Below are 18,828 nucleotides of genomic sequence, written 5' to 3'. Positions count from 1 at the left end.
TCAATTCTTCAGTATTTCTTTTAAAAAAAGTTTTAAAAGACTTTATTTATTCATTTTAGAGAGGGGAGAGAGAAAGAGCAAAAGAAGAAGGGAGGAGCAGAAAGCATCAATTCCTATATGTGCCTTGACAAGGCAAGCCCAGAGTTTCAAACCGGCGACCTCAGCATTCCAGGTCAACACTTTATGCACTGCACCACCACAGCTCAGGCCTTGTGCCTCAGTTTTCTTACCTGCAGAATGAGTATGCTAACAACAATAATACCTATCTTATGGAGTTTTTGTGAGGATTCTGGAAAGTCATGGGTAGAACTGTTAGTACCTGCTTGGCACTCAGCAGTGTCCAGTAAAGATGAGCTGTTATTATTTCAACAAAGCAAAGCAGGAGGAGATGCAGGTTTGGCCGGAAGATGACACATTTTAGGGGGACATGGTGGGCTTGAAATCTGAGGTTCCTGTAAGGCCTCAGAAGGGACAGGCTGGGAATCTGGGTGTCGGGGCTTCAGAGAGCGAGGAGTTGGAGCCCTGGCCGCTGTTTGCTCCTCAGCTGCCCGGCAGCTGACGGGGCTCACCGGGAGGATCTGTTGCAGTGACAGATTGCCTTGACCTTTCTTCTCGATTGTGCACACAAGGTTAAAAATCCCCGGATTGGAACTCAAGGGAATAGGAATTGGAAGTGTGCAAAAGTGAATTTTGAACTTTGGAACATCCAGTTTATTATTATTATTTTTAACTGCAAAATGAGACAGTTCATCCTGGATGTGGTCTGCTTTGAAAATCTGATGAAAGCATGCACAATATACAATACATACACATTTACAATATTTACCTATAATTTCAGAGTTGTATACGAACCTCTGAAGTCCCTGTGTGGACATCCGGATAAGATTCCCCTCCATTTCCAATACTAGTTGGTGGCTCATGATATTTAAAACATCAATTGATGTGCTCAGAGTTTTATGGGCAGTTGGTGTACTTTTGTGTGTGTGTGTGTGTGTGTGTGTGTGTGTGTGCGCGCGCGCGTGCTATATTTTAAAAGCTGGAGAATTAGACTGAGAATACTGCATTGAGTGTTAGGTGCTGGGAAGAGAGTGAGCATACAGGCTCTGGGAAAAACAGTGGGTGGTATGGTTAGAAGGGAATTGGGATAAATTTAAGTCCAGGAGGAATCTCTGCCACCAAGGTTCTTATGAAGTATGATGTAACTCATTAAAGTGGAATGTTTTATAGGGTAACTTCCATGGCTGGGGGTATAGCTCAGTGGTAGAGCATTTGACTGCAGATCAAGAGGTCCCTGGTTCAAATCCAGGTGCCCCCTTTGTTTATTTTCTTTCTTCTTGGTAGCTTCATTAGAAGACTGGGTCTAGGGTGAGGCCAGCAAGGTGCCCCAAGCTCAAAATTTAAGGAGATGCTCATCCTCGGGTTTATGTAAGCACCTTGGCTCGTTGGTTCCCTCAACAGTAGAGCTATGTGTTCACATAAACGTACCCTTCCTCCGACATATACAGGCACAAACACAGTCACACACCCAGAGACATAGACACACATACCCACACACCAGATGTCCCTCACACACACACAGACCCACACACCATCACGTAGACACACCAACAGACAAAAATTCAAACCCATACACATATGTGCTTTCTCTCTCATTTTAATCATTTTTTATTTTCAATTACAGTTGAACTACATTATTATATTAGTTTCAAGTATACACCCCAGTGATTAGACATCACATAACTTACTAAGTGATCATCCCAATAAATCTCACACCCATCTGACACCATACATAGTTATTGGAATATTATTGACTGTATTCCCTATGTATATTCTACATTCCCATGACTATTCTGTAACAACCAGTTTGTATTTCTTAATCCCTTTCCCTTTTGACCCATCCCCCTAACCCCCTTCCCATCTGGCAATTGTCAAAATGTTCTCTGTATCTATGAGCCTGTTTCTGTTCTGCTTGTTCATTTATTTTGGGTTATTTTTAAGATTCAATTGTTGATAGATATGTACTTATTGCCATTTTATTGTTCATGTTTTTGATATATTTTTTTCTTCTTCTTAATGAAGACCCCCCCTTTTTTTATATAATACCAATTGGTGGTGATATACTCCTTTAGCTTTTTCTTATCTGGGAAGCTCTTTATTGTCCTTTGATTCTAGATGATAGCTCTGCTGGGTAGAGTAATCTTGGTTGTAGGTCCTTGCTTTTCATCAATTTAAATATTTCTTGCTACGCCCTTCTGGCTTGCAAAGTTCCTGTTGAGAAATCTTCTGACAATCTTATGGGAGCTCTATTGTAGGTAACTAACTGTTTTTCTCTTCCTACTTTTAAGATTCTCTCTTTGTCATTACCCTTTTGCATTTTAATTATGTGTTTTGATGTGGGCCTCTTTGGGTTCATCTTATTTGGGACACTCTGTGCTTCCTGGACTTGTATATCTATTTCCTTTACCAAGTTAGGGAAGTTTTCTGTTATTATTATTATTATTATTATTGTTTTAAAATTTTTATTTATTATTTTTTTTACAGGGACAGAGAGAGAGTCAGAGAGAGGGATAGACAGGGACAGACAGACAGGAACGGAGAGAGATGAGAAGCATCAATCATCAGTCTTTCTTTGGGACTCCTTAGTTGTTCATTGATTGCTTTCTCATATGTGCCTTGCCCGCGGGCCTTCAGCAGACCGAGTAACCCCTTGCTGGAGCCAGTGACCTTGGGTCCAAGCTGGTGAGCTTTCTTTGGCTCAAGCCAGATGAGCCCGCGTTCAAGCTGGCAACCTCGGGGTCTCGAACCTGGGTCCTTCTGCATCCCAGTCTGATGCTCTATTCACTGCATCACCACCTGGTCAGGTTCTGTTATTATTTTTTAAAATACATTTTCAATTTCTTGCTCTATCTCTTCTCCTTCTGGCACCCCCATGATGCAAATATTGGCATGCTTGAAGTTGTCTCAGAGTCTCCTTACACTATCCTCATTTTTATTTTTTGTATTTTCCTGAAGTGAGAAGTGGGGAGGCAGAGAGACAGACTCCTGCATGTGCCTGACTGGGACCCACCTGGCATGTTCACTAGGGGGCAATGCTCTGCCCATCTAGGGCATTGCTCCATTGCAATTGGAGCCATTCTAGTGCCTGAGGCGGAGGCTATGGAGCCATTCTCAGCACCTGGGCCAACTTTGCTCCAGTGGAGCCTTGGCTGCAAGAGGGGAAGAGAGAGACAGAGAGGAGGGTGAGAGGGAAGGGTGGAAAAGCAGAGGGGCACCTCTCCTGTGTATGCTGGCTTGGAATCAAACCCAGGACTTCCACATGCCAGGCTGCTGTTCTGCTACTGAGCCAGTCGGCCAGGCCCACTCTCCTAATTGTTTTTAGATTGTTTTTTTTTTTCTTCTGTTCTGATTGGGTATTTTTTGCTTCCTTATATTCCAAATCACTGACTTGATTCTCAGCTACATCTACTCTACTGTTGATTCCCTATAAATTTTTCTTCATATCGGTTAGTATATCCTTCATTTCTGACTTGTCCTTTTTTATGCCATTGAGGTTCTCATAGTGTTTTGAATTCTACATCTACTAGATTACTTGTCTCCATTTTGTTTAGTTATTTTTCTGGAGTTTTGCTCTGTTCTTTCATCTGGGACATGTTTCTTTGTCTCCTCATTTTGACAGACTCCCTGTGTTTGTTTCTATGTATTAGGTAGAGATTCTATGTCTCCCAGACTTTTTCGAGTAGTATAATATAGCAGTTGTTCTGTAGTGCCCAGCGCCACAGCCTCCCAAATCACCCGAGCTATGCCCCTTGAGTGTGTCACTGTGGTGGTGGTTAGGTGGTAGTGCTTCAATGTGGTCTGAAGCTGTTCACTGGGTACACTGGCTCTGGGGCCTCATGGGAAGGGTAGGCCAAGGTCAACCACTACCTGTGTTCTGCCTGGGGCCACTTGGTATGAGCTACAAAGCAATCTGCAGATGGTGGCTACTTGTGCTGAGCTTGGAGGTGACTAGGCAATGCCAAGATACAAATCAGAGCCTGCTGCTTCTAGTGCCAGGTCTGGGGCCACATAGTAAGAAGTGTAAGGCTTGCTGAGGCCAGATGCTGCTTGTCAGAGAGATTTTATGACAATCTGAAGCATGACCCAAGACAGACCATTACTATTGAAAAGTCACTGGAAACAACTGGGATGGCGCTGAAAGCTGGGGTGGTGGTGGCAGCGGTCTCGGGGAAGCACCACGGTGGGGCACACAGTGTGACCCAGGAATTGATGGGGTCTCAGATATGGTACCTGCCTGCTGGCTCTCTGGGGGGAGGGCTTATCAAAGGAACTATGGCTTCTGCCAGCACTTCTGTCTGGGAGAAAGCTGACCCCTCACCCCTCAAAGTTTCATCCTGATGCTGGACAATTCATTTCCTTCCCGTATGCCATTGATGCCTTTCAAGCCGCTGCCCCCGCACTGGAACTCAGAGGAGCTGAATCCCAGCTAGTCCGTCGTTCCTGTGCAGGCTCTTTTTTTTTTATTTTTATTTTTTTGTATTTTTCTGAAGCTGGAAACGGGGAGAGACAGTCAGACAGACTCCCGCATGTGCCCGACCGGGATCCACCCGGCACGCCCAACAGGGGCGATGCTCTGCCCACCAGGGGGCGATGCTCTGCCCCTCCGGGGCGTCGCTCTGCTGCAACCAGAGCCACTCTAGCGCCTGGGGCAGAGGCCAAGGAGCCATCCCCAGCGCCTGGGCCATCTTTGCTCCAATGGAGCCTTGGCTGTGGGAGGGGAAGAGAGAGACAGAGAGGAAGGAGGGGGGGGTGGTGGAGAAGCAAATGGGCGCTTCTCCTATGTGCCCTGGCCGGGAATCAAACCCGGGTCCTCCGCACGCCTGGACGATGCTCTACCGCTGAGCCAACCGGCCAGGGCCCTGTGCAGGCTCTTTAAGAGGAACTACCCGGGACTCCAGCAGCCTCCATCTTCCTCAGCCTCCATCCCTGCTGGTTTTATACAGCCAGACGTTGTGGGGCTTTCTCTTCCTGGCACTAGAACCCTGGGTGGGAGGTGGGGGCTGGTGTGGAACTGGGCCCCCTTGCTTCTCAGGGGGTACCTCTGCAGCTGCGATATCCCTCCTAATATTAAACCACCACACGTGGGGACACGGCCAGCCCGTCCTGCATCTCCACGCCTCCTACCAGTCTTGATACGGCTTCCTTTTAAATTCCCTCGTTGTAGGACTTCCATTCCGCTCGATTTCAGGTGGTTCTGCAGGATGGTTGTTCTGGAGTGTAGCTGTCATTGTGATGTGGTTGTGGGAGGAGGCAAGTGCTGTGTTTACCCACGCCGCCGTCCTGACCGGAAGTCCCGTGCTTTCCTCGTGTCTACTGTATTTCCCCTTTCCTCTACATGCAATCTTATGAACCAGGCCTTTTCTATTTTCCTTACTTCATTTTCTCTTTTAATAATTTTAGATTTTCAGAAGAGTTATAGAGACAGTAGAGAGAGGTCCCATATCCCCTTCATTCAGCTTCCCCTCCTGACACCATCTTTCCTAACCATGGCGTATTTATCGAAATTATGAAATAAACACCAGTGCAACACCCTTAAGCAAACCAAAGACTTCATTCAGATATTCACATTTCACCAATTTTTCCAGTAATGTCTTTTTTCTGTTTTGGGATTCAGTCCAGGATACTAGGTTACATTGAGTCAAATATAACATGTCTTTCATTTCCTTCAATCTCCAAGTTTCTCAGTCTTGTGTGTTTTGTTGTTGTTGTTGTTATTGTTGTTTTTTTGTAACCTTAATACTTTTTGAAAATAAATCCTGATCAAATATTTTATAGAATGCCTTCACTTTGGGTTTATCTGGTGTTTTCTCATGATTAGACAGAGGTTATGGATTTTGGGGGGGAAATATTACAAAGTTGCTGTGCCCTTGTTGTTACATCTTGTTGGGGGCTGGGAGAAAAATACTGCAGCGATTTCAGAGTTTGCAACATTGTAAAATGTCTAAGGGTCTGGTGTCTGCGAGTCATTAGGATATGCCTTCTAAAGTGAGGGACGCCACATGGCACAAAGCACATCACTTGGTAAGTCTCTTTGGATTTTGGTGGTAATGTATTTGGATGTGCTGCTCTGGTGTATTTACTAGACAACAGTAGCCCCATAAGAGTGCCAGGTTGTTTTATGGGTCCCAGAACAAGAAAGGGGTCTGTCTCAGTCCAGCCTGTGGGGAAATCTGTCCCTGCATGTGGGCATTTTGACTTAGCATCGAAAGTGTAAGTGGCAACTCTAGTTTTATTCATTCGCTTTTTCTTTGTTTCTATGCCACATTGAATTTATCTCTCTTTTATGTTATTTGATTCTCTTATGTCTGTTGTCATTGTTTATATATCTGTTAATCTTGGTGGTAACAACCCTGAAATCTCAGAAACTTACTGCCGTGAAGATTTGTATTTGTATTCACTCAAGGTCTGACACAGGTCTGGTGGTCCTAGTCCCTCTTGTAGCTGCGACATCTAGCAAAATGTGGCCTCTAGGGACCAATGTACTCATTGGTCCAAGGGTAGAGAGGGGTGGAGGAGTCTCCTCAGTTCACAATGGCCTTAGCCCAAGGGTAACATGCATCACTTCTGCTCACAGTTCATCGGACAGGTCTAGTCACAAGGCCCAAACTCATTGCAATGAAGGCTCCAAAACTAAGGAAGCATTTGGATACTTGGTCAGTAATAATTTTCTGTCACAATCCACCTTACCCACTCCAGTATGGGCTATTAGATGGTGACACTTCTTTCTGATTCTTCTTGTTACCACCAGTGACTGGCAAGTAAATTGCCCATTGTAGGAACTCAGAAAGTATTTGATGAATAACAGCTATTAGCTCAGATTGATTAAATAAATGAATGACAAAGGATATATAAACAAACTATCTTTTTAAATTATTTGGAAACTAATTTTATTATAAGGCAAGAGTTATACTTCTCACGTTTAAAAAACAACTTGCTGCTGCTTTACTAAACAATCTCTTAAAAAGGTTCATCTTTTATTGAAGATGTTTGTGCCCATCAAGTAAAACACAGAGTAAATGTTTTTTTTACCAGTTTTACTACTTTAAAAAATAAATGTTTACTACTTTGCTACTCTTTCTAAAACTGTCCACATGACTTTTACCCATTATAATGTCAAAATACTTTTTTTTTTTTTTGGTATTTTTCTAAAGTTGGAAACGGGGAGGCAGTCAGACAGACTCCCGCATGTGCCCGACCGGGACCCACCCAGCATGCCCACCAGGGGGCGATGCTCTGCCCATCTTGGGGCTTCGCTCTGCGCAATCAGAGCCATTCTAGCGCCTGAGGCAGAGGCCACAGAGCCATCCTCAGCGCCCGGGCAAACTTTGTTCCAATGGAGCCTTGGCTGTGGGAAGGGAAGAGAGAGACAGAGAAGAAGGAGAGGGGGAGGGGTGGAGAAGCAGATGGGTGCTTCTCCTGTGTGCCCTGGCCGGGAATCGAACCCGGGACTCCTGCACGCCAGGCCAACGCTCTACCACTGAGCCAACTGGCCAGGGCCTCAAAATACTTTTAAATGTATATTGAAGACTATAGGAGGGAATAAAATGTAGTTGGATCTTCACCACCATCTTTTTTAAACCTTTGGGTTTTTTTTATAGGTGATTATGTTTGTACATGTGAGTATATGTTTTATGTGAGTATGTGAGTAAATATTTATTAAACAAAAGTGTATCAGCCATATCTTAGGCAAAATCTCAGATTCTCCTGGCCTTGACTATCTCTGAGGTCCTTGGCCAACTCTTCTACCCTAGCTGCCATGGGGGTAAGCAAGTATATGTGGCCTCTGTCCACTTCTCCCAGGCACCACCCTTCAGTCCTTTCCCTGCTGTGTATGCTGGCGGCTACTTCCCTCCTACTCTTGGTTTCCGTCTTGCTTTTGAGATGTGAGAGGCCTTGAGACCCAGCTGGTGCCCCCACACGCAGAATCTGGAAGTGTTGAGGAGTTAATGAATGTATCATGGGAAAAAGCTTTCACCAGTGAGATACAGAACCAAGGGCTAGCGTCTTCTCCTCCCTGCCTTAGGACAGACTGTCCTGGATATAACAATTCTGACTTCCTCCAGAGAGACAGATTATGAGATCAAGCAATCCATTTCGGTTGCACTCCTTTCCAAATGATGGTCAGCTTGGAAATGTACCTTTGCATCAACTAACCCTTTTTTCCCTGCCTCACTGCCATTCACCTCCCTCCTGCTTCCTGGGATTGCACTTTCTGGAGACTAACAACAGCACATAAGCTTTTGCCTCCAGCTCTAGGTTCTGGGGTATCCAGATAGAGCAGACTGGACGCTCTGCCAATGTCCTCTCCAGCCTTTACTACAATAGTTGTAAATTCAGCCTGGCCAGGTTCAAACTGCCAGCACTTGCATTTCTTCCCCTGAGGAATTTTTTCTGGGGGAGGGGAGGGTTGGGAAGGCAGCCAGAACCTATTCTACAACTGTTCAAGGCAAGCTGAGAATTATGCCCCTGGTAGCATCACACAAACAATGACTGACAAAGCACTGTTTAAATGCCCTGGAGACCTTAGGTCAGGGGTCCCCAAACTACGGCCCTCGGGCCGCATGCGGCCCCCTGAGGCCAGTTATCTGCCCCCCCCCCCGCACTTTCAGAAGGGGCACCTCTTTCATTGGTAGTCAGTGAGAGGAGCATAGTTCCCATTGAAATACAGGTCAGTTTGTTGATTTAAATTTACTTGTTCTTTATTTTAAATATTGTATTTGTTAATCCAAATTCGGAGGGACCCGAATTATGGAAGACAGGAGAAAGGTTCGTCGTTTACACATTAAAGCTTTATTGTCTAGCTTGGCCAAGCGGCGGGAACTCCGACAGAAGTCTGACAGAGCGCGCTGGCCCTTTGTTCTACTTAGTTTTTATAGTTTTATAAGTGGGAAGTACAGAAGCAAAAATTGCAATTAGGAGCCCCTTACCGCTATTGGTTATAGTCATATGCCCTTTAACATGATAGGACCACGTTCAATTTGCAAACCATACATCATTTTGGAGAAAACAAAATTTACAAGTCAACACAATGGTAGAAAGATGTCTCTTTACATATTAAAAGGCCTTCCTATATTTTCTAGTGTTCATCAGCCATCTCTCTGTCCAGAGTCAGAGGTATTAACCACATGCATTCACATAAGAGAGGTAGTTTCCGTGGGGACAAATGCCCACAAATGGCTCATAGTTATAAGAAAAGGTTTATTTTGGCTTTTCCCTTCCTGCACCTGGCTAGCCATTCACTCCTTTCCCCAGAGGTGTGGTGGAATGTCGGGGAATCTATGCTTTCCTTCCCTTTTCATTTACAATACAATGGCAAGAGCCATCCTGGTTATGCCAATCACACAGTACAGAGACTATTCTCACAATTTCTCTACACACCTTAACCCAAATTAATAAAATGTTCTCCAAGCCTCCTAAAATATTAATATTAATTCTGTAGCCTTTGGTACTTTACAACACCTGCGGGTGAAATGGCTCAGTGGCTCCTCATTCCCCCCTCTGAATGGGAAGAAAAGATGCGGTATCTACCAAGGGGAGAGGCTGGTAGGTAGGCTGAAACGTAGGTCGGCGGACCAGGAGGTTGACGGCCCCTAGCTGGCGTTTGACCAGGGTGGGATAAGCAATAATCAGGTATTGCTCTATTTGTTAACTGGGCAGGTGAGATGGGTGGTTAGGCCCAGCACCTGTCCCCTGGATATAAAAAAACCCTGCTTATATTTTGGTTTCCAAAAGATTAAAATTTCAAATTTGTGTGTTGTAATTCTTATTCATTTGAATTCCCATGTTCAGATTTGAAGGCAGACTGGAAAAATACAGAACAAACACAAAATTAGTATAGCCAATGCTAACAGATACCCAAAACAAGTATACTAATACATCACAGTGATTAAAGCCTTTAACCAAACTTTTTAAGCTAATACAACAAGAATTTATAAAAAAGTAATGTCCTTAAAGTGTTCACCAAGTCCAAGTTGGCACCAACACCATTCCAAATCTCTGCAAATGCAACCCAACCCCAGTTCAGTCCATCAAAAACTGTCCCAGGAGGAGTCCAGGAAGAGTCCACATTCAGGAAAAGTCCACATGGCACTGGAATTGCCATCACACTTCCACACTCTGCAGTTAGCGTCAAAGTCCCAATGACTGCTGCTCCCAGCTGGCAATGACCCAGGTAGACTGGAAAAGCTATCTGCAGCACGCATGAAAACGGAGCTTCCGTTTTCTTTAAACTGGAGAGGTGAACCCAGGGTGCCTTTCTCTGCAGCTCTGCAGTTATGGCATGGTGAAGAGAACCTGTAGATACACTATTCCTGGGTAGCAGAGGTAAGTTCGTCTAAATTAGGAGTAAGTCCCAGCCTAATATAGGCATGGAGCATTGAAGCAAGAGGAATAAAGGAAACACTAAATATTAAACAAAGCAGCAGAAAATAAGACTTATCAACACCCACAACAGAGATCTTCGAGGGATGAATAAAAAAACTGAATATTCAGGCAAGGCATAGTAGGTAGCCCTTGTGTTCTTAAGAAAGGAGATCAGTTTACCTGCTACTTGGAAGAAATACCCTAGGCTCGTCCACAGCAACGTGAGATGGGGCCGATGGCCCTGGGCACCTTTAGTCTTCAGTGGCAAGCCTCAGTAGGCTGGCAAGGTCAGGTCACAGGTAGCCGGAGCAGGGCTAGAAGAGACTGAACCCTCCCTTGGAGGAGTGAGGGAGCAGCTTACCTTCCAGTGTCCCTTTTTTCCATAGTAAAGGCATGTCCCTGGTGGGGGTCCACAAGCCTGGCAGGCTTTAGCTCAATGACCTTCCTTTCCACTCTTGAAGCAGGGCCCTGATGGGAGTCCTATGAAGTCTCTCGAGGGCGTTGGAGCCTTTATGGGTGTATGCCAAGAGCTGGTATTTTACCTGATCTCTTTTTGGCTTTGTCTGCCTTTTCTGTTCCTCTCTTGGTCATTATAGACCTTAAATGCCATGCTCAGCAGATCTCGTTGAGGGGTTTGAGGGTCCCCATCTGCCTATATAAACTTTTTCCATATACCTAGGGCTGATTGGAAAAAGATAAAACAGCATTATCAGCTGGACTAAATAAAAGAAGGTAGAAGTTTGCAGGAAGAGGAAAAAAGTTTGGCATCTTTTGTAGGATTTCAGAGTTTCTCAGTTGCTGAATCAACCTGTACATTAGTATTTAAGAGAAAAATTTTAAAAGGTCCAAAACACGAAGTTTTTTTGAAAACAATAAAATATAGCAGATTCTTATTTTAAAGTAAAACTGACTTTTCCCAGAAATTTCCTAGTACTGCATTATTGATTACTATTAAAAATAAAACAAAACAAAGTCCCTATTTCAAAATAATTAGCAAACCTGTTGGTAAATATTCTTTTCATGGTTTTAGTTATTTTTCCCTAAATTTTACATTTGCACCTTTTTAAGAATGAGAGTTTTTCTTTACACTAAAGGAAACAAACAGATTTATTGTAATAAACTTAAATATAAACAAATCTGAATGTCAGAATTACATAGACCTTTCATTCAAAATAAATATTTAAAGAATAAGCTGTTCTGATGCATTTAAAACATTCATCCAACAAATTAAAACAAATTTTAGCACATACTTGCACAATGCACACTTTCAGCGGTGAGATACTATCAGGAATACAAAAACAAATCTAAGTAACCCATATAACAATAACAAAGTATTCAATGTATTAATACTATTAGAGAGGTATTATAAATTGATACAGTAGCTTAGTGCCATGAAAGATTAATTTCAACCGGTTTTTAAAGAGAAAGAGGTAGTATGTAGTCATGTCAGACAGCTTAACTCCTGAAGCAAGTTTAGATTTTAACAGAATCTTAACTCTCTCCTGTATTTACCAATGGAATTAGAGCCTTGCTTAGGGTGGCTTTTCTTTCTTCCTTGTCACCACACAGATTTTTAAGCATTTGTTGAGTATACTTTATAATATCTTTACTTCAAAATTGTAAGAAATACTTGTCTTTATGTTAACTTAACAAAACATAGTAAATGCATTTTCAAGTAACATTTCCAAACTTATTAAAACAGTTCTATTAATTAACAGGCAAATTAAAGTGCACAATAAGGCTGGAAAATTCCAGTACATTATTTCCATTGGCCATTATTTTTCTATATTATTAATGAAAATCTACACCTTTGTTAGGTAAATTCACCCTGTTTTAAGTGTTACAACCTGAAGTTTGAAGCAGTTTGGCCAAAATTAGCAAGTTTTAGGATTCACATTTTATTCTATTTAAATTTAAACGAGCGCGCTATATTTACTCCAATTAAAATTAGAAATTTGTAGGGATGATATCATCTTTAATCCTAGCTTGCACACAGTGGGCAAGCAAAAATGCACACACCAGGCTTCAAAACCCACTTACATTCAGTGCTCACAAAGCTACTGACCTATCCGAGCTTCCCAGAATCAAAGGTTCCAGCTCATCGGACCTATCCACCTCTGTTCCCCATCTCCTTCCTTCTTTTTGCACAAACTCTGCACAAGCCGGCCCCTCACTCAGCACTCCACCATCCTGGCCACCTCTCCTGGCCTCCTCCACGTGGCCTTTCTCTGCTTTCTCTCCTCTAATCCAATATACAAAATAGGGAAGTCTCTAATACAGAGTCACGTATCAGAGACATGATGGGATTGTACCACCCCACATCAAAAAGGGCTGTGAAGGCTTAATCCCAAAACCAAGCCCCAGGCTACAAGAATTCTGCCTGCCCACAGCCCACAGAGACACATATTAATATCACCTGGGCAACAGCCTCCACGTTGGCAGCGCCACCTTTAACAAAGCGAGCATAATATCGATATATTTTATCTGCCTAACACCTTTATTCAAGATTTGCACCGGCCAACAAGCAAACACACAGGGCTCCCAAAGCCACTGACAAATTCTCTGGTTCCAAAACCAGGAGATCTTCTCCAGTATTTCCTAGAATCAAAGGCTTCACCAGTCCCAAAGCCCCAGGACGCCGACTAGGCCCTTCTTTTCCCCCCAGCCAAACACTGTCCAATCTCGCTGGGGCGGGACCCGCCAAACCCTGCCTGCCGCCTGCTCACACAACTTCCTCTTCCCTACGCCCTGAAAAGGCGCTTCTCTCACGATGACCCCGGCCTAGGGAGCGCCCCACACAACCAGCCCTGGGACACCAGAGGTGGCCACTGAACCGCGGGGTGAGAGAGCAGGCACCCTCGGGGCAGGGAGGGGCCCAAAACAAGCGCAAGCGGAGGAAACCAAGCACCAAGCGGGTGTGGGAAACCCCTTGGGCAACAGGTGGGTCCACCGGGAAAACACACGGGAATTCCCAAAACCAATTCCCAAAACCGCCACACACGGGCAGCTCCTGACACCCACCCCCTTTTTCCACACTCTAAAAACTTTGACGAACGCAGTGACAAAAACAGATAGACAAACAGCAAAAAACCCAGACAAACAGCAAAAACAGATAAACAAATAGGCGCCATCAACTGCTCTCGAGCTCGGAATATCTAAACTCAAACGGGGTTCCCTAAATGCGGGGTGCCCCCACCAAAGTTTCCAAACCTCGCATCCGAGGGGAAACCGGCCACCGGCTCCTTCCCGGTTCGTCAGCCAGAGCGCACGTGGCAAACAAAACGGTCACGACCTTGTTTCTACTTACCCGGGGTTGGACAATAAAGCTCCAATGTGCAGGCCAACGGCTCCTTCCCGGCCAATGCACCAAATGTTAATCCAAATTCGGAGGGACCCGAATTATGGAAGTCAGGAGAAAGGTTCGTCGTTTACACATTAAAGCTTTATTGTCTAGCTTGGCCAAGCGGCGGGAACTCCGACAGAAGTCTGACAGAGCGCGCTGGCCCTTTGTTCTATTTAGTTTTTATAGTTTTATAAGTGGGAAGTACAGAAGCAAAAATTGCAATTAGGAGCCCCTTACCGCTATTGGTTATAGTCATATGTCCTTTAACATGATAGGACCACGTTCAACTTGCAAATCATACATCATTTTGGAGAAAACAAAATTTACAAGTCAACACAATGGTAGAAAGATGTCTCTTTACATATTAAAAGGCCTTCCTATATTTTCTAGTGTTCATCAGCCATCTCTCTGTCCAGAGTCAGAGGTATTAACCGCATGCATTTACATAAGAGAGGTAGTTTCCGTGGGGACAAATGCCCACAAATGGCTCATAGTTATAAGAAAAGGTTTATTTTGGCTTTTCCCTTCCTGCACCTGGCTAGCCATTCACTCCTTTCCCCAGAGGTGTGGTGGAATGTCGGGGAATCTATGCTTTCCTTCCCTTTTCATTTACAATACAATGGCAAGAGCCATCCTGGTTATGCCAATCACACAGTACAGAGACTATTCTCACAATTTCTCTACACACCTTAACCCAAATTAATAAAATGTTCTCCAAGCCTCCTAAAATATTAATATTAATTCTGTAGCCTTTGGTACTTTACAACACCTGCGGGTGAAATGGCTCAGTGGCTTCTCAGTATTCTCGTTTTGTTTTTTTACTTTAAAATAAGATATGTGCAGTGTGCATAGGGATTTATTCATAGTTTTTTTATAGTCCGGCCCTCCAATGGTCTGAGGGACAGTGAACTGGCCCCCTGTGTAAAAAGTTTGCGGACCCGTGCCTTAGGTCTTCGGAGAACTGAGCCGGGATGCGATTTACCTGGCTCCAGGCTTCCCAGTAGAATGAAGTTGGGGGCGGGTGAGTAGTGACTTTCATGGGAATGAAACACTTATTGGCTGCTTTCCCTGTCACCTCACTCCCGCTCTCCTCTACCAGTGTGGCCTGTAGTCATCAAAGTAAGCTACTTGATCTTGAATTATTGGGTTCTCTGGGAACCCAAACAAAGACAGCTCAGATATAATTTTAAAAATTATTATAGCCTGACCTGTGGTGGCGCAGTGGATAAAGCGCCGACCTGGAATGCTGAGGTCACCGGTTCGAAACCCTGGGCTTGCCCAGTCAAGGCACATAAGGGAGTTGATGCTTCCTGCTCCTCCCCTCCCTCTCTCCCCCTTCTCTAAAATGAATAAATAAAATCTTCAAAAAAATTATTATAAACTATTTTTTCATTTAATAATATATCCTGCACACAAAGTGAAATATTTTAAAACTTGTCTGAAATATGAGTTTTAAATGCTGCGTGACAGTTACCATATGGATTGTATTAATAATAAGCTGAACATTTCAGTTGTGTCCAGTGTTCCTATCCAAGGCTAATTAACTCCGCGCTCAACAGGCTGTTGAGACAGGCTGTGTCTCTGGGGTCAGAGTTGCAAATAAATAAACCCCAAATGGGTCATTTTTCACATATTAGGAAAGAAATAATCAATATAGAGAATTCCTCTGACCTTTTTGATGTTTTATGAAGGTTGCCATATGGCAGGGGGTACTTTGGAGCAAAATACAAAGAATTCTGATTATATTCTACCTTAAAAGGAAGTAAATGGCATCCAAAATTTCTCCATTAAACAAGGTACCATTTCTACCATCTTTGAAAAGAATTGGAAGCTAAAGCTCATGGTGTGATACTTTGCTACCTGGTGGGTTTTGTTTCACTGGGGAGGGGGCACATTGGGCTTGTTGCTCACAAATGGATCTCTCTCTCTCTTTCTCTGTTTTACAGCGGGATAACTTCTAAAGCTTTATTATAGCTCTGTGAATGATTTGGGGCCAGTTAACTAACCTCTGGAATCTCTGTGTTGTTTTCATTGGGAATAACAGTAGTAATCCCCTTACTATGTGTGAGGTCAGCATTATATACTTCCTATAATGTCAATGAGTACATAGTAACTGCTCAATAAATGAGAGCAGATATTTCACAGTGACTTTCTTTTCAATGGTAAAAATTGTAGCACAGAGTGGAGGGTGGAATTTAATAAACAGGAAATGGGTATGGGGTGGGACACACAGTTACCCAATTAGATTCAGGGAACATGAATGGTTCTCTCTCAAAGATATTTTCTTTACACATTCTTCCTGCTGTGACGGACTTGCTCCCAAAGTCCTTCCTCATCCCAGCCCTTCTACCTACTTCAGTGCTTCTCAGAGTGCCCAGGAGTATCACCAGCACCTGGGAACTGGTTAGAAATGCAGATTACCGGGTTCCTCTTTTGATCTTGGAATCAGAATCTCAACAGGGGGTGGGAGCAGTATTTTGTGTTTTAAAAAGCTGCTGATGCACATTAAGGTTTGAAAATCACCTATCTGACATGTAGCCCTTAACCTGGCCTGCCCAGCCCCTCCTCCCATGGCCGGGCCTGGGGATCTGCTGGAGTCAGGCTTCCCCTCTTATCATCTTCATCCTAAGATGGTGCTATTTGTTCTGTCTCCATTTTGACTGCTCATCTTTTGAATTACAGTTATCTGCCATGAGATGTGAGTTCTGTTTGTCCCTTGGTCCCTATGTCTGGTGGCTCTAGACATCTCGTCCTTGTGCACTTGAGCCCCCGAGACCTCATTCTGCCTGGAGCCAGCCAAGGAGCCAACATTTCTACTAGGTTTGGGCCCCTGCTGGAGGACTGGCCCATTATTAGCCCAACTTCCAGGCTCGGTCCTGCCCCGGTTCTCCATCAATTGGACTTCAAGTCAGGGGGAATGTAAGGACCTCTGAATTTATAGCCCTGCCTTTAGGACTCACACAAACAAGTGGTTCCTCTTGCATTTGCTACCCTAATTCCCACGTCGGCATTCTTGTCTTGGCTCCTAGCTCGGTGCCCCACTTTTTTCTGGGGCTGGAGTCCCTCTTGCCTCTCACTACTTCTAGTGGCTGAAATCATGTTCCTCTCAGCATGTTAGTTATCTATTGCTGCATAAAAATTTACCACAAAACTTAATGGCTAAAAACAACAATAAACATTTATTATCTCTCTCAGTTTCTGAGGGGAAGGGATTCAGGAACAGCTTTGCTAGGTGGTTGTGGCTCAGGGTCTCTCATGAGGTTGAAGTCAAAGTATGGAAAGGATGAAGGCTTGACAGCCAATGGGCATGCTGCTTTCAAGGGTGCTCACTGACACGCTGGCAAACTGATGCTTGCTGTTGGTGAGAGTCCTCGGCTCTTTGCCATCTAGACTTCCTCACATGACTGCTTGAGTATCCTCATGACATGGCAGCTAGCTCTTCCTATGAGTGCTCTGAAAGAGTAAAGCATGCTTTGTAAAATCTAGTTCTTTAAATCATAAACCATCATTTTGTCACATCTTATTTGTTAGAAGCAAGTCATTAAGGTTCATCTACACTCAAGGGAAGGAGAATTGAGCTGTATCTTCTGAAGGAAGAAGTGTCAAATAATTCATGGGGCCTGACCAGGCGGTGGCGCAGTGGATAGAGCGTCGGACTGGGATGCGGAAGACCCAGGTTTGAGACCCCAAGGTTGCTGACTTGAGCGCGGGCTCATCTGGTTTGAGCAAGGCTCACCAGCTTGGACCCAAGGTCACTGGCTCAAGCAAGGGGTTACTCGGTCTGCTGAAGGCCTGCAGTCAAGGCACATATGAGAAAGCAATCAATGAACAACTAAGGTATTGCAACGAAAAACTAATGATTGATGATTCTCATCTGTCTCTGTTCCTGTCTGTCTGTCCCTATCTATCCCTTTCTCTGACTCTCTCTCTCTGTCTCTCTAAAAAAAAAAAAAAAAAAAAAAAAAAAAATTCATGGGCATATTTTAAAACCACTACAGTCAATCTTTGGGGAAAGCTGCCTGCCACGTACCACCAAATTCTTAAAATGCTCTGCTGGCCCATTCTAGATTTAAAATCTTTGCTGTGGCCAGGTGTCCAGTATCACCCACCAGATGGAGAGCCCCCCACCTCACCCTGACTTTCCTATAAATCTATTTCCAGTACTCAATCCAGGCTGGTATTGATATCCAAGGGGTTATCTCTTTATAATGATAAGATTTAGTAATCTCTTGAACATCTACTGTGTGAATTAATAATTAGTACATTTGGCCATCCTCTAATTACTTGTTTCTAACCTGGTGAGTCTGACATGTCCTAACATGTCAATAAGAGATTAATTTGAGTTAAGAAGTTTGAACTTCTTGTATGTTAACCAGGCTCAGAGCTGCCGCACGAATACATGCAATTAGAATATAGCGCAAAGGTGCTCAGCTGAGAGGGTGAATATGGAAGGGACCCAGCCCACACTCCATCAGCCAACCTAGTCTGGACTGCATGTGCCTAGAGGAAAGCCAGCATTTTTCCAATGTGCACAAAGGTGCCATAGATTTGCTGAGCATTAAACCCCGGGGGCTCATTTTCACTGAGGTGTGTATGGGCTAGCAGTGGTTCTATCAATAGTTGAGTGTCTCTTTGCTGCACACAACAGAAACCCAATTCACATTGGTTTTAGCCAAACAGGAGTTTAAGTGAAAAGTCTAGGTTTCATATTTGGCTTCAAATATGGCTGGATCCAGGCTCCTAAGTCATGTTACCAGGAATCTGTTTCTCTCCTTTCTTCAGATCTGCTTTTTTTCTGTGTTAACATTATTCTCAGGAAAATTCTCTCAAGGTGGTTGCAAGTTGACTAAGTTTACCTCCTTCCTTTTAGCCACCTCAGGACAACAGGAGGGTTTCTAGTGTTTCTAGTCCTCTGATTAAGTCTCATTGGAGTTTTTGAATCAGTCATGTGGCAATGGCCATAGAATTCTCTGATTTCACCCTTTGTAGTGGTTCTGGTTGAATGGACCAGAACCAACTGTAGTGGGCAGTTGGTTCTGGTCCATTCAAACCACACTAAGATTAGG

General features: G+C 43.9%; 1 non-coding gene across 1 annotated transcript; it reads left to right on the top strand.

Annotated features, from left to right (window-relative positions):
• Nucleotides 1-1,243: 1,243 nt before the first annotated feature.
• TRNAC-GCA (transfer RNA cysteine (anticodon GCA)) lies at nt 1,244-1,315 on the top strand. Its single transcript has one exon. It is a non-coding gene; the product is annotated as a tRNA-Cys (tRNA).
• Nucleotides 1,316-18,828: the final 17,513 nt, after the last annotated feature.

Source organism: Saccopteryx bilineata, chromosome 10 (assembly GCF_036850765.1).
Source record: "Saccopteryx bilineata isolate mSacBil1 chromosome 10, mSacBil1_pri_phased_curated, whole genome shotgun sequence".
NCBI lineage: Eukaryota > Metazoa > Chordata > Mammalia > Chiroptera > Emballonuridae > Saccopteryx > Saccopteryx bilineata.
This window is presented reverse-complemented; position numbering and strand designations above follow the sequence as displayed.